Raw genomic sequence first — 3,942 nt, forward strand, 5'->3', positions numbered from 1 at the left:
CATTCCTCATTCTCAGGAGCAGCGCGCCCAGTGCTGATTTTAAACACCTGCATTTTCCACTAGGAAAATCTAAGCACATTTCCCACTCTCCCTCCCTCCCTTTGGTGGAAAACACTAAGGAAGAATTCATTTCCAAACAAGTGTTATTTTCTCAAAGCGCTCTCAGGAAGTCACTCACCCTGCCTTTCTGTTAAAATGGGTCTCCAGGCTTTTCCTCCAGGGATACATGTCACATGATAAACTACCAAGATGTTCTTCTCTGGGTTTCTGCAAGCCTTTCTATAGCCATTAAATAGTGTAGGGTCAGAAAGCAGAGTAAAGCATGTACAGAATGAAAAAATAATTTGTGTCCCGTCCTGTCTCAAAATATTTTTGGCTCTACTCAATGTTGTAATGGCTTCTCTTCCCTCACACAGGCAGCATGTTGCCATTTTACACTACTAAAATCAGTTAGACCTCCCGACATCCTAAGTCCTTCCTCAGACTTTGGGGGCATTGTTTTGTTTTCAGTGTCATTAAATACAGCATTTCCTACTTGTCACTTGCATGTTTTGTTCTAAACCCAAAAGAGATCATTTTAAAGATACCAAGGCACTCCAATAGTTTATCTATATTCTCCTGCATACACATAGTCACCATCTATGTCTAGAATAGATATGAACCTGATGCTACTTTTCAGATGTTTTCCTTTGGTTCCAACACATATAGAGTTGAACAGGGCCCAGTGGTAGTTCTTATGCAATGTTAACTGATAGATTTTTTTTCTTATATGGTTGCATCCTATTGAATGATGGCTGAATTCCACTAAAAATCACTGTTAACACTGAGCATGCTTTTGTGGTGCCTGGTGATCCACCGTGTGCACGTGCAGTACAAGCTGATACTGTGGTGGGAGCACCCACCTTCTCACTTTCTTGGCTTCCATTCCCAACCAGCTTTCATGAACCTCAGACTTAGGGGACTCTCCTGGAGTCCAGGTTTCTTCCGTTCAGCTGCTGGACTTATCTAACTTGGGGTGGCAAGGGGACTGACATTGGGATGCTGAATATTCCTCTCCAAGTAAAGGAAGAAGTGGAATGGATCAAATACCTTCTAAAGCCTCTCTACCCACCCTACACTGTCTCCCAAAGACACTGTATAATGGTATCATTTTGTGAGATGAATGAAAGGTTTCTTTTAAAATTTATTTTCTTGTGTCAGTGGACTTGACATTCAGTGGCAGAAAGTAATATATATCAAAACCTTCCTTGTCAAAATGACAATCATGGGGAGCACAAAGTCACATATCTCAATCTCACACAAGGATGAGCTTGGGCAGTGCTAGTAAAAGATCATTATAACAGTAACAACTACTTGAGTAGCATATGCCAGGCCTCTGGCTAAGTACTCTACACGTGATGGCATTTCATTCTCACTGCAATCCTTGAGACAGCAGTGTAAGCAGAAGCAAACACACCTACAGGAGAGGGACAGGCAGTACCTTTTTAGCCAGGTTTAAATGTTTGTGTTTCACTGGTTCATGCAGAGCGATCAGTGAACCAGAGAAGTATTCATTGCAGCATCATTTGCCTGTACAGAGGACTGCACTCCTGGATCATCAGGAGCAAAGTGCACGGGCATGTGCAGCATTCTTCCATATGACGTGAAACTACTCCGGCGACATAGACTATCCTTTAGGATATCAAGAGAAGTACAAGACTTGAGTCTTCATTTGAATGGCTTTCCTGGAATCCACTCTTTAATACTTAGCATTCCCTCTGAAGACTTTTGGCTTTTAGACCCACAATATATGCATATAGAGAATATTTTACTCTTAGAAAGATGGAATCAATGGCTTAGGCTTTCTTCCCTGAACCAAGAATTGTTCTGATTTCTATAGAGACTAAATAAGTATACAAGTAATACTTCCTCATACTTATTAGAGCAAAGGAGTTATCAGGTTGGAACCCTCTGATGTCACTGAATTCACACGTGGTGGGATGATTATTATTTCAAATGCATTCAACTTGTGAGGAAAGCGTTGCATTTCCACTTGCTGCTGATGTACAAAACAAGGTGGAGTGAGTATTGCCCAGGTCCCCCTGATGTGAGAACTGGAGCCAGATCTCAGGTACAGATCCCTCTACCTGCAAATCCCTTAAAACATTTCCAATTAAGCTGACAGAAGTCTTTCCACATGGGAACATCACTTACCTCTGCCTCATTTCTGCTAAAAGCCATTCACAAATTCAAAATTTTCTTCTGAGGTTTTGTCACAATGGATCGTCAGCTCCACATTCTGGCCACTCAATATTAATTGGAGATGCACTGTTGGATAAAGATGCAGGGAACAAGAGCAGAGTGAGGGTTATATTTGGCACTAGGATTAAGATACTGCTTGTAAAGACATACTCTATATCACTGGCTGGGCAAACATCGCAGTTCAGTTTCCTCTTTCCAATTCCTGGGAGGAAGATTGGAAAATCTGCCATCAATGTGGGGGTCCTGAATTAAGGTCTATTCTTTGTTCTTAAGGCTGGCCCAGGCCAAGCTGTTGCAGGCATTAGTATAGTAACACAGAGGATGGGAAATCTCCCTCTCACTGATTCCCCCTCTTCCTTTCTCTGCCTTTAAAATCAGTAGAAATATGTTGCTATTATAGAAATAAGAAACTGAGGCATGATAATGTGAAAAAACACATTATTGCTATTATTACTGAAGTAAAATTCAGCTACCATAAAATCTACCACTGTTAGGCATACATTTGTTATATTGCAGAATTTTCAATCACCCCCAATTCTAGAATATTTTGATAAACTCTCCATTTCTATCTTTTTTTTTTTTTTGACAGGCAGAGTGGACAGTGAGAGAGAGAGACAGAGAAAAAGGTCTTCCTTTGCCATTGGTTCACCCTCCAATGGCTGCCGCGGCCGGCGTGCTGCGGCCAGTGCACCATGCCAATCTGATGGCAGGAGCTGGGTGCTTATCCTGGTCTCCCATGTGGGTGCAGGGCCCAAGCACTTGGGCCATCCTCCACTGCACTCCCTGGCCACAGCAGAGAGCTGGCCTGGAAGAGGGGCAACCAGGACAGAATCCGGTGCCCCGACCAGGACTAGAACCTGGAGTGCCAGCGCTGCAAAGTGGAGGATTAGCCTAGTGAGCCGTGGCACCGGCCTCTCCGTTTCTATCTTACAATTCCTGGCATCCAATCCCCCACATTCTCTCTGGAGATCCCATTTGGAATATTTCTGGTGCATAGAATAATACATTTGACACTTTGCACCTGCCTTCTTTCACTTTGGGTAACATTTTCAAGGGTTATCCAGGTTGTAGCATGTATATGTACTTACACAGATTTCTATACATGAGGTCTCCTGTCTGTTTCCACCTGCATCCTGTTGGATGTTCAGAGGGTGTAATGCTACCTGTGAAATCTATTAGCATCTATGGATTAAAGTGCTATATTCACTTAATGCTGTGGCTACTCTTTTGGTATAGCAGGTCCAGACTGCCACCCGTGATGTTTGCATCCATATGAACATTGTTTCATATACTGGCTACCCTACTGTCAATCCAACACATTTTTAATGGCCCAGGAAAGCAGGAAAGGACGACCCAAGTACGTGGATGCCTGTAACTCATTTGAAAGGCCTGGATGAAGCTCCTGGCTTCTGGCTTTTGCCTCACCCAGCCTTGCCTGTTGCAGTCATCTGGGGAATGAGCCAGCAGTTGAAAAAAATCTCTCTGTCTCTCCCTCTTGTTTTGTAACTCTGACTTTCAAATAAATTAATAAATGTTTTATGCACATAATTATAGCAGTAACAGTTTAGAATAGCACTTCTTTGGTTGGATCAGAAACTAAAATTTGAGAAGTAGAAACTCAGTCATTATTTGTGACCTTTTCTTGAATAAACACATTTTCATTTCTGGTGTATTACTGCTCTGCTGACGCGTTATCACCCT

This window comes from Oryctolagus cuniculus, chromosome 19 (genome assembly GCF_051225735.1).
Source record: "Oryctolagus cuniculus isolate XC-2025 breed Fujian yellow rabbit chromosome 19, ASM5122573v1, whole genome shotgun sequence".
Taxonomy (NCBI): domain Eukaryota; kingdom Metazoa; phylum Chordata; class Mammalia; order Lagomorpha; family Leporidae; genus Oryctolagus; species Oryctolagus cuniculus.